At 44.4% G+C, this 12653-nt stretch overlaps 1 non-coding gene across 1 annotated transcript; it reads left to right on the top strand.

The window, feature by feature from the left end:
- The first annotated feature begins 4280 nt into the window (after positions 1-4280).
- On the top strand, positions 4281-4385 carry LOC123455149. Its single transcript, XR_006633708.1, has one exon. It is a non-coding gene; the product is annotated as a U6 spliceosomal RNA (small nuclear RNA).
- Positions 4386-12653: the final 8268 nt, after the last annotated feature.

The following is a 12653-nucleotide window of genomic DNA, read 5'->3' as shown; positions in this document are numbered from 1 at the left end:
GATTCTTGGCTTCACCCTTTAGCATTCTCAAACACCGGCCTTTCTTTCCTAATGTGTCTATGTATGTGTGGCGTGTGTGCATGCGGGCACATGTGTGTGTAGGTATGTGGCATGCGGAAGCCAAATTCTCCTCAACTCTCCCCATTTTACTTATTTGTGTATCTGAAAGAGAGAGAGAGAGAGAGAATATGGGTACTCCAGGGCCTCTAGCTCCAGACACGTGTGTCACCTTGTGCATCTGGCTTTTTACGGGTATTGGGGAATTGAACCTGGGTACTGAGGCTTTGTGGGACTGCTTTTGTTTTTGAGACAAAGTCTCTTGCTGAGCCCAGACCTCAGTGATATTCTTTAATTTTTATTTACTTATCTGAGAGAGAGAGGCTGATAGAAAGACAGAATGGGCCTGCCAAGACATCTATCCACTGCAAACAAACTCCAGACACATGCAACACCTTGGGCATCTGGCTTATGTGGGGGATCAAAGCTGGCTCCTTTGGCTTTGCAGGTCAGTGCCTTAACCACGGAGTCCTCTCTGCAGCCAGAGCTCACTGATATGACTAGACTAGCGAGCCAGCTTGCCCTGAGACTTCTCCCGTCCCACCTTGCCAGTGTTGGGATGACAGACACACCTGGCTTTTGTGTGCTTGGGCTTGAACTTGGGTCTCATGCTTTACCATTCCCCCAGGCCCCAGCCCTGGCTTTTCAACGCGTGAATCTTCTGGAAGCAAAACCAGTGTTCAAATGGTCATTATTTAGAACAATGCTGATCTGTTTCTCAACTCACTTTGCTTCCTATGAAGACGTTGAAGATACCCGGTTGGATTACTCTTCCCTGTAAAAGATTAGCTTACACTGTGACTTAGAACGGGTTTATAAGCAGATGGGCTGGAGAGATGGCTTAGTGGTTAAGCACTTGCCTGTGAAGCCTAAGGACCCCGTTTTGAGACTTGATTCCCCAGGACCCACGTTAGCCAGATGCACAAGGGGGTGCATGTGTCTGGAGTTCGTTTATAGTGGCTGGGGGCCCTGGCGTGCCCATTCTCTCTCTGTCTCTTTCTCACTTTTACTTATCTGTCTGTATTCACAAGGAGTTTGTGAGTGAGTTTGCTGATGCAGACAATGTAACAAGGAGAAGTAAAATCTTCATCTTTTCCCTTCAAATAATCTCTGGGCCAGGGCTCAATACTGGGGGACACAGGCCAAGTTCTGGTCATTGGGAAAGGACATTATCATGTGTTACGATTTAAGCATAAAACACCATCTCAACAGGCTCGTGTTTAAGCACTTGGTGGCGCTGTTTTGGGAGGTTGTGGCACTTTGGAGACTTTGGGCCTAGCTAGCAGAAGGAGGACCCTGAGGAAGGGCCTTGAAGATGCCTTCTGGTTATCTGGTTCTAGCCAGAGCTCTCTGAATCCTGATCTTCCATGCTGCAAACAGGCTGGGTCTTACATTCCTGTCACCATGGACTGAGTCATGAACTGTCCACCAGGATGCAACAATATCCTCCGAAACCATGCAGCCAAATAAATCCTTCCACATTTGGGTTTTCTCTATCAGGGATTTTGTCACAGCAATAAGAAAAGTAGGGATGGAGAGATTGCTTAGCAATTAAGGTGCTTTCCTGCAAAGCCAAGGCACCCAGGTTCTATTCCCAGTATCCACATCAGGTGCACAAGCTGGCACATGTGTCTCGAGTTCATTTGTAGTGGCTAGATGCTCTGGCATGCCCATTTTCTCCCTCCTTTGCCCCTCCATCTCTTTCTCTCTTCCTCCCACTTCCTTTCTTTCTCACAAATAAATAAATAAAATATCAGTGGAACAAAAAGTGAACACGGCATCATGCAAGCTGGGGTAGCCCCGTGGCTTATGTTTCTGGTATCCAGGTGTTTGTTTCTTCCCAGGATGAAGAGAGGTAGAGAGTGGCAAGCTTCCTCCCAACACTGCCAAGATGCGTTTACTTGGGTTACAATCATGGGACAGAAACAAGTGGGAAAGATGTACATAGCCACCTGATCTCAAATGTGTTAGTGTCCATCAGCACACTGAAGATAAGGGCTCTGTGGCCATCTTCCTGTAAGGAAGGCTAGGGTAACAGCAGGTGCGATGGAAGAACAGACTCATATTTTGATGGGGAGCTCTCAGAGATGGCCTTGCCACCCTCATGTGAGCTGAGACCTAAAGCCAGTGCTCTATAAAGGGTGAGGATCTGAAAGGAAGCGTGTGCTAGTGAAGTAAGAACCTGTTTGAATGTGTGAGGATGTAAGATGTAATTCCTACAAGTTAAATGACCAGGTGTCCCATAATTCTAGTGTAAATAAAAATGGCTCCTAGGATGTTATTTGGAGTTAAGAAGTCCAGTCATGGGGAAGAGATTAGGGAAGAAAGTTATGGAGCAATGTGACCACAGCTAACAAGATTTGCTCACAGCCAAGAGGAGCCTAAGGAAATTGGACAGCTGAGTGACACCCTGGATGGGACCCTGGAGCAGAAGACAGATGTCCAGGGAAAACAATCATCCTTTAACAAACTGCATGGGTCAGAGTAATGGTGCATCCATGTTAATTTATCATGACATCCTACTTAGTGTAAGATGTCAACAATAAGGAAAACGGGATGCGGAGGATTGGGAACACCATTCTACAAATCTAAAGTTATCCTAAAATAAAGAAGCTTAAAAAAATATTTTTAAAAGATGGCTGGAGAGATGGCTCAGTGGTTAAGGTACTTGCTTGCAAAGACTAAGGACCCATGTTCGACTCTCCAGAACCCTGAGGCAAGTGTAAGGTTGCACATGCCCACTAGGTGGCGCAAGAATCTGAGTTCAGCTGCAGTGGCTGAGGCTCTGACTTGCCAATTTTCTTTCTCTCTCTCTCAAAAAAAAAAATGTTTATTTAAAAACAAACCTCTAGGCACACTTGTGACCATTTAAATTCAAAATTTCTTCCGTTTTTGGCATATGTGCATGTGTGTAGTATATATATGGTATGTGAGGTGTATGTACATGTATGTGTGTGAGCCCAAGGAGATCATTGTTTTTTCTTTGTCTGTGACCCAATCTGCATGTGTCCTTGAGACAGAATGACTCTCTGAGTTGGGTGGAAGCTGCTTTTTTCCTTAAGCCCCATCAATTCTTCAGTCTCTGCTCCATGTAGGACTGTGGTTATAGGCAAGTGTGGCCATGCCCAGCTATTTACACGGGTGCTGGGAAATTAAACTTAGGTGGTCTCAGACCCTCCCAGATTCTCACTTGTGTAGCAAGTGTTCTTACATGCTAAGACATCTCCCCAGCCCTGAATTCAAATTTTCTACATGTCCTGTCTGCTCAGAATGGGGTTCCATCCTCTTATCTCAGCCTGGTTTAAGGTGCCCACCTACCTCACCACAGAGCCCGAGTTCTGTTAGTCAACATTCTGCCCTCTCTGGGGTCAGCTACTGATTTCTTGGAGCCAGGTTCGCATTGCTGGTAGAAATCACCCAACTCAGAGCAGCTCTGGGGTTTGTTTTGGCTTACAGACTCCAGGGGAAGCTCCACGATAGCAAGGGAAAATGATGGCATGAGCACAGGGTGGACATCACTTCCTGGTCAACATCACGTGACAACAGGAACAGGAGAGTGTGCCAAACACTGGCAAGGAGAAACTGGCTATAACACCCAAAAGCCCTCCCCCAACAATACACTGCCCTCCTGGAGGCGTTGATTCCCAAATCGCCATCAGCTGGGAACCTACCATTCAGAACACCTGAGTTTATGGGGGACACCTGACTCAAACCACCACACCCACCTACCTCACTACAGAGCCCAAGCTCTGTTCGTGAGTGGTTTGCCCTCTCTGAGGTCAGCTACTGATTCTTTTTTAGACATTACAATTAGGGCTGGAGAGATGGCTTAGCAGTGAAGGCCCATGCTTGTGAAGTCTAAGGACCCAGGTTTGATTCCAGGTACCCATGTAAGCCAGATGTACCATGTAGTACATGTGGGCTGCAGTTCCTCTGCAGCGGCTGGAAGGCCTGGTACGTCTGTCTCCTCTCCCCACCCCTTTTTTCTCTTTCGAGTAAATAAATGTAATTTTTAAAAATACAATTCAAAGAGATAAGCCCATCCAGGGCTTCCCCAGTAATCTCATTTCTTAGTGATATTTTAGGGAATTTGAGGATGTAACACAAAGCCACTAGACATCCTCTTTGGAGGTGTTATGCTGACAATGATCCTGAGGTAGTTTCCTTATGTGGTGAGGTAGAGCTCACCACATAAGGAAATCTTTCTTTTAAATTATAATCAGTGCTTGCTTCGGCAGCACATAACTAAAATTGGAACGATACAGGGAACATTAGCATGGCCCCTGCACAAGTATGACACGCAAATTCGTGAAGTGTTCCATATTTTTACAGCATCTCATGGACTACACAGTAGGGGGGATGGGGAGGGAGGGTAGGGCATCAAAGGGGTGGGAAACACTAATCTAGACCCAAACGGCAATGGTACCATAAAATTCTACTTCCTAAAAGGCAGACCAAATGGCTGAACATTCCCCAGGCCCTTATAGGAAACACCTGAACCACAAGACAATGGAGAGAGTAGGATCAAGACTAACCTAAATCCTCTACATCTTCCTTCCCTCCCTCTCCCTCTCCCTCTCCCTCTCCCTCTCCCTCTCCCTCTCCCTCTCCCTCTCCCTCTCCCTCTCCCTCTCCCTCTCCCTCTCCCTCTCCCTCTCCCTCTCCCTCTCTCTCTCTCTCCTCTCTAACTCCTATATATTAGTTACCTTTTTTCCTCATTTTCTTAGGGGACACTGACCTGTAACTCCCAGTACCAGCATGGGGCTATCACCCACAATGAGCTTTTGATCAGAGAAACACAAGGTTTCCTAAAAGAATGACAGATTTCTGCCAGAGTACTTGATGACCCAACAAAGGTTACTGGTAAGACCCTATTGCTGAAGACCACATATGCAGCTCACACGTAAAATGGAACGGCATGGCTGGAAACAGGGAGAGAGTCAGTCCCCAGACAGTCAGCATGTCTAGTGTCAGAAGATGCTACATGGGCGACTGGGGGAAATGACCAATATCTGTCCAGGCAACTCACAGTCCAACCTACTTAGCAGCAAATAACCTGTTGTGATGCCCACACAAATGCAATAGTGGAACATAGCCATGGTGGGGAATCAACTGCTCTTGATTCAGCTAACTGATCCCCTCAGTGGCATGAGACCCATAGCTGGAGCTGGGAAATAAGTCAGAACCATATGCAAACATAAGCCCACTCTCCAATATCAAGCTACCATCAAACATGGGCTACAAGAGGGCCTACGCCTATTAAACTCTCTATAAAAAAAGTAGGGGCTATCTCTTTTGTCCTGGTGCTAACTCATTCTCCGTTGGAGAATCTGCTTCTCTTTTTCAGATAGATGCAGATCCTAAGGAGAGAGCCACCCCATCATACCTCAAAAGGGCCCTGGCTGAAACTAAGGAAAATTGGCGAAACAAGCAAGGGTGCTGTTTTCCTGATGAACCAGATACCAGCACAAGGGGGAAGGAGACCAACACGGAGAAAAATCAACGCCTACCAAATCAGAGATCCAGACCCCAGAAGCCCCCAACACCTCATCACTGAAGCAGACCAAAAATGAACCCAACATGGCTCAGGGAAATTTTGTGGAAGAGGGGGCGGAAAGAATGTCAGAGCCACATGTTGGGTCATGATATGCAGAGACACTTATAGTACCAATAACTGTGGGCTAACTCCACAATGCACGACCCATATACCTCAACAAGGAGAGGCCAATGGGGAGGGGGTAGGTCACGGATGAGCTTAATAATGATACCAAACGGCCTGTACTGGCAGAATAGAAAACTAATAAAGTAAAAAATAAAAAAAATTAAATTATAATCAATAGGCATATGGAAAACACTGAAGCTTTTATGTGAATGGAGCCCAAGACTTTTATCAAGTTGCCTGACTGGTTAGAAATCAGTGCTTCCCTTTCTTCTCTTTTCAAGGGAAGGCTAGCCATGGTGCGGGCCCTGCTGTAGCTCTTTATGAACTCCTGGGCCCTCTGTGGCCTTGAGCGAATCTTTCAGCCACCCTAGTTCTCCGTCTCTCTCAGAGTGGTGCCCCACCAGGAAAGTTAATCACCACCATTTCCTTTTCTACAACACTGTGAACATTGTGAAAACAATGCCTATGAAAATCACAAGTCCTCAGAGACTGGTCACGAAGGTGACTTACTCTACTGTTACCAAGACAGTCAATGGCTTGATGTATGCAAGCCAAATGTCTAAATATTTGTGCACACACATTCTTGCCCTTATGAGAGTTTATAAAACTTGGAACATTCATTGATTTATATCTTACCGTGAAGAAGAAAATAGGCATGCAACACATTCAGCTCATAAATCCATTTTCTTTTGCCTCTTACTGATAAAAATATGCCTGGCTAGCCAGGCGTGGTGGCACATTTCTTTAATACTAGCCCTGGGGAGGCAGAGGTAGGAGGATCACTGTGAGTTCAAGGCCAACCTGAGACTATATAGTGAATTCCAGCTCAGCCTGAGCTGAGTGAGATCCTACCTTGAAAAACAAAAACAAAAACAAACAAACAAACAAAAAGCCTGGATGCCTGTGACTATGGCCATTTTGGTGAATATTTGTATATCAATAAAGCTCCTAATTCTTAGGAGGTGAAGTCGTCACCCTGAGTGTTCTGTGGCAGCCTTCCCTCCACCTATCTTGTAAAGTCATGAGAAAGACATCAATGGTGGAAGACACTTACATTTGAGAATACCCCCCTTTTTTTTTCCTGTTCCTTTTTGCATGTATGTGTATGTGTGTCTGGTTTCTGTGGTGGGGTGTATACACATGTGTATGTAGATGTGTGTATGTAGCGTGTGTGCATATAGAGACCAGCGGGAAATATCAAATGTCCTTCTCTTATTCACTTGTTTACTTTTTTGTGTGTGACAGAGGCTTTTGCTAAACCCCGAGATACTATTTACCATCACATTGGCTAAAAAGTGAGCCCCACCAAATCTCTGGTCACTGTTACCTATGGGACGGGAATTACTGGCCTGGAGGATCACATCCAGCTGTTCCTCATCTCAGCGGGATTCAGAGATTCAGAGCTCATGCTCACATTTTTACGTACTGAGCTATCCCTCAGCCCTTTTATTTTCTCTTAAGCCAAAGGAAAGCAATCATTTTGTTTGGTCTGCGTATCTATTTGTCTCATGTAGATCTACATCTTATATGTACATGGCTAGTGTGATTTCTAAGATTGAGGATTTAAGCGTCATCTGTTATCTCTTCAGATGATTCCTTTTCATATTTTCCTTTACATATTTTTTGTACTTATCACTGTCCACAAGTGTCTGAAATAAATAGCTTAAAATAGTTCAAGTGCGATTCTCACCCACCTCCTATGCCTCCCATGAGCCACCAACAAACTCGTTCGAGGAAAAATATAAACAATGCTTTTTTGAACAATTACAAGTTTCTCCATTTTTACACTCACCAAGATCATTACCAGTTTAAAATAGCTCATGAACTTGCAAGACTTAAGTACGCGAATTTTGTTGAAATAAACCATTATAACCGAAAACTAATGATTACCCCCCACAAAGTCCCCATCATTGCCAAAACCAAAATATGTGTCTGATGAATAGCTCCAATAACACTTTTTACTAAACTTCAGCATGTTACAATTCTTACAGCCATTTATAACGGGTGATGATTTTCATTTCTATGTGAGTCAAATTCTTATCATTTGACCTCTAGCAAAAAACTAATCTCAAACATCTAAGGCAAACTCAGACACACAATAATTAACAAAAATGACTTCCAGGGGAAGCTTTAGGGTTTAGATTCATGACATTATTTCTGTGTGTATTTAAGCTGGGTTGTAATACATTCCCAAACAAGACACTTATTTACTGTATTAAAATGACCATAGCTACACTTTTTTGAAGACAAATAAAACAGAGCTTTTAATATCATTGCTCCCTGTTATTATAATTCACAGTGAAGCCCAACAGAATAGCAATTATTTATTCAGAAAACCCACACAGATCTTTGGTTTTCTGGGATTTAAAATTTTAAATGCTTTTCCTTCTTGCAAAGGCTTGAGTCCCTTAAGCAGTCATTTGAACACAGGATAATGAGGGTATCCTTGGCGACTCATAAATCAGATGCTTTGCTGGGCTCTTCTCATCACCGCTCCGACAGCATTAACAGCAGATTATATGAAAGTATGCAACACACTAAATTATATGGTTGCTGTCCTATTTCCTGGTTTATGCTTTTCCTCTTGGATACATCTAGTGATTTTTTATTCAGATCACTGTACATGTTCCATATTTGTAAAAAAAAAAATAGCACGTAGCGGCTACATGTAGGCAACAACTCTGTTGATGATGGTCTGTTCCGAATTAGAATAGATATAAGGCGGTGACAAAGTGGCCATTGTGACCCCTTTTGCACACAATAAAATGTGTTCGCTTTACTCGTCACATCTAAATGATCTCTTCCTGGCAGTTACAACTGATACATATGCCATTGTCCCCATAACTGGGTTCCAGTGCACAATCAGGAAACGGGGCGATTTCTATCTGAGTTAATTAAGGATAATGGTATATTTATTTAACGTTTCGCAGCTGTCCCCATGGAGGACTGTTGGTCCACGACACAGTATTTGGTGAGGCCGGCCACATGATAAATTGGGATCCTTTCTGCTCCTTTGTCCTCAGAACTGTTTTGTTTTTTTTTTTCCTCTTAAAAGCTCTTTATATGCGTCCTTAATGTAGATGGCAAAATAAATAGACCTGTAGGTTCAAGTGTAAGTGTCAGCATGGAGCCCACCAGTACTGCTGATTGCTGAAGAAAATCAGAGCAGCTAGGAACTCTGAGGAAAGAGATGGATAAACCTAGTTCTACCCGAGTGAGTGCCAGCACGAAATGGCAACTCAACGCGGGCTTTCTCACTGAGTAAATGCACACAGAGTGTGATGGGAAGTGACAAGACATCAGTACAGCGAGTGTGGCACACTTCCAAAGATTAAGAAGCGCCCGCTGCAGAAATGGTAGACAATTCCGTTTTAGGGATTCCTCTCATGCTTGTACCTGCCGCTTGGCTCTTCCTAGCAGCAGGAAACTTTTAACTCTCAAGTATTTCTGAATTCTAATTTTACATCTGTATTATCTACCATGTCCAAGGACAACACAGATAGGAAATAAGTTCACAGCAAGCACTTTCCAGTAGACACACTTGATAGCCCTGCTTTTCCTCTAATGCAGGTCACCCCAGAATTTCTCTCAAATATCCTGAGAGCTGTTTGATGATAAACCTCACACACCTTCAGTATTAAGGAAACGCATCACTCTTCTTTCTTTTTTATTTTTATTTACTTATCTGAGAGAGAGAAAAAGAGAGAGAGAGAGGCAGATAGGAAAAGAGAAGGGGTGCTCCATGACCCCCCAGCCACTGCAAACAAACTCCAGACTCATGCGTCACCTTGTCCATCTGGTTTACATGGGTACTAGGGTATTGAACCTGGGTCCTCAGGCTTCAAAGGCAAGAGCCTTTAACCACTAAGCCATCTCTTGAGCCTCATCGATTCTTTCTCTCAAAAGAATAGTAAAAGTCTCTTAAAAGTGCTACGTGCCTGATGTGGTCATGCAGAAGTGTAATAGGGGTACTGCCCATAATCCTGGCATTGGGGAGTTAGAGATGAGGGTCTCTGGGGCTCACTGGCTAGTGAGTCTAGCAGAATTGGTGAGCTCAGTGAGAGATCCTGTCTTAAATAATGATCCAGGTGTGGTGATGCATGTCTTTAATCCCAGTACTTAGGAGGCTGAGGTAGGAGGATCTCTGTGAGTTTGAGGCCAACTTGAGACTATATAGTGAATTCAGGTCAGCCTGGGCTAGAGAGAGACCCTACCTAGAACCCCTCCCCAAAAATAAGATTTATAGAGATGAAGAAAGATGCCCTGTGATGACCTCTCACCTCCACATGCATTAAAGACATCATACACTCCTGCACGAACACCTACCATGCATTCACAAAAAGAAGTGCCAGGTTGCCCAGACATTCCTTCATTGCTTCTGGATCAGCCAGGGTTCTCTAGAGGAACAGAACAGATAGAACGATGATATATAAAGGGGAACTAGTCTACTGGCTTTCACAATCCACACTGGGCAGTCCAACAATGGCTGTCTGCAGGCTGGAGCGTCTGAGGACCTGGGGGCTGCCCTTTGCAGGGGGCTGGAAGCCACACCAGTCCTGATCTTGTGCTGAATGATCAGAGGACTCCCAGAGAGATGCTGGGCTTTAGTCCACATGAAGGCTGAGGATGTGGGACTCTAACGTCACCACAAGTAGCAAGTAGCAAGGGCAGCCAGGCACAGAGACACTACTTATTCTTGGAGCCTCTTTATATGTGGGCTGTCACCGAAAGAGCCATCCAGTCATGGGGAAGGGTTTCCTCCCTCAGTTAATCTTCACCTCAAAACATCCTCACAGAACTGCCTAAGGGGTATGTTTCTTACTTGATTTCCAATCTAGGGAACTAACTGTCACAGCACCATACTACGATATGTTGAGATGACTCTTTGGGTGGCTTTTGTTTTTCTTCATAATATTACAAACAGCTGGACAGAGGGATTCTGCCCCTTTTATAGCCATCACTATCACTGGATGACATAATTCCAGGTACCTAGCCTGTGCTCAGCCAATGTAGTGATCAAATAAAGTGTGATTTTCAAAGGTGCTTGCAGAGGTTATGGGTCAAGGTACTTCTTTCAGTTTAGACACTGTGCCCAGAGTCTAGGGTCTCCATCTCCTTGGTACATTTTGTTTTTCACAAAGCATGATTTTATCCGGTAGCCTCTGGAAGATCAGAAAGAAATATCAGGCCTGCTGGTTCTGATCGTCGCTCACAGTGCCTGGTATAACCTTCACAGAAACTCTCCCCATGCTCAAGTTTCCTTCCAGATAGGAGTATCTGTCTCAGGTCTGAGTTTAACTCTTCAGCCATCATCCTTACATTTCATCATGTATTTGAATCAGCCCAATCTCTGACCTTTTCAGCACTGCCTTTCGTCCCGACATGCAAGGATGATGATACATCACCCGGACATACATCTTCTTACCTCCTCTCGCCACGTGCATCCCCCGGCAGGCAGATTTCTTTGCTTCTTTCACAATGTCAAATTTCTCACTCGTGGGTTTGTTTCACTTTCAGAAAATCATATTCTTTGTACCAAATGATGACCTTGAGTTTATATACACCAACTTGAACCTCCAGGCGCTGCTTTTCTTCCCAGATTCTGGCTTGGAAGTGAATTCTCCATTCTTTAAAGTACTGAGCCTTCACTACCAAAGTGTACAGGACACACTCCCAACTGCCTCTTCAGGCTAAGAGATAGTTGCAGCCTCAATTATTGATGGAGTCACCTGGAAGTCTGTGCACATGAAAGAAAGTGGTGCTCTCTTGGTGTACGTCCTTCAACAGCAAGAAGAAATGACCTCTCCCGGCGGCCTTGTGGTAGTTCCTACCCTATGATAACTTTATTCTAAAACTCATAGTTTGGTCTTTCTCTGTATTGAGAATTCAGGGTCTCACCTACATTTTAGTGATGCTTGAACATAGCTGGAAATGATTTTGACAAAAATAGTTTGTATTTAGAGTGGGGAGATGGCTCAGTATACAAAAGTGTTTGCTGCGCAAATGTGCCAAGTTGAGTTTGAAGAGCCAGAACTCATGCAGAGCTAGACCCAGTAGGGCAGCATATGTAATCCAAGCCCTCCTGCAGGAAATTAGGAGGCAGAAACAGGAGAACCCCCAGAAGCATGCAGGGCAGAGGTAACAAAAAGAAGCCCTGACTCAAGCAAGGTGGAAGGTGAGAACTGACACTTCATACATACGCTGGAGCACCAGTGCACACATGCACACCCAAGTGCACGCACACATGCACACCCTCCCCACACAAGATAATAATAAATAGCTTGAATCATTAGAAAGCATATCAACCCAGTGCGTGCTTTGCCAAAGCCGCTGTCTCTCCACATCTCAAACTTTACCAGGCTATTTGGAATTTAATCCATCAATGAAGTCAAATGGTCATCAAATAAACATCAGAACAGGAAGAAAGGGACATATCTGTGGTTTAATCCATCCAGGAATTTTCTTTGTTTATTTTTATTTATATATTTGAGAGCAACAGACACAGAAGGAGGCAGAGAGAGAGAGAGAGAGAGAGAGAGAGAGCACACACCAGGGCTTCTAGCCACTGCAAATGAACTCCAGATGCATGCACCCCCTTGTGCATCTGGTTAATATGGGTACTGGGGAATCAAGCCTTGAACCAGGGTCCTCAGGCTTCACAGGCAAGTGTTTAGTCACTAAGCCTTCTCTCCAGCCCCTCTATCCAGGAATTTTAAGATAGATGTGCTATTTTGTACACAAGTAACACAATTTGATGTAGTCAGGGAAAAGGTGCTTAGGAAATGGTGTATCGTTTGATGATTTATGGGTTGACTGAAAGGAAGGAGTCTCTCTGGGCAGATGAGTCCAATCCAATCACTTTGGAAACAATGAGAACACTGTGGGTCAGTGGAGTGCCCGAGTTATTCTCCCATGAGCCAGGAGGCACACTGCA

Source organism: Jaculus jaculus, chromosome 15, assembly GCF_020740685.1.
Source record: "Jaculus jaculus isolate mJacJac1 chromosome 15, mJacJac1.mat.Y.cur, whole genome shotgun sequence".
In the NCBI taxonomy this organism is placed as follows: domain Eukaryota; kingdom Metazoa; phylum Chordata; class Mammalia; order Rodentia; family Dipodidae; genus Jaculus; species Jaculus jaculus.
Note: the sequence above shows the minus strand (reverse complement) of the source record. Positions and strands in the feature narration are given on the sequence as shown.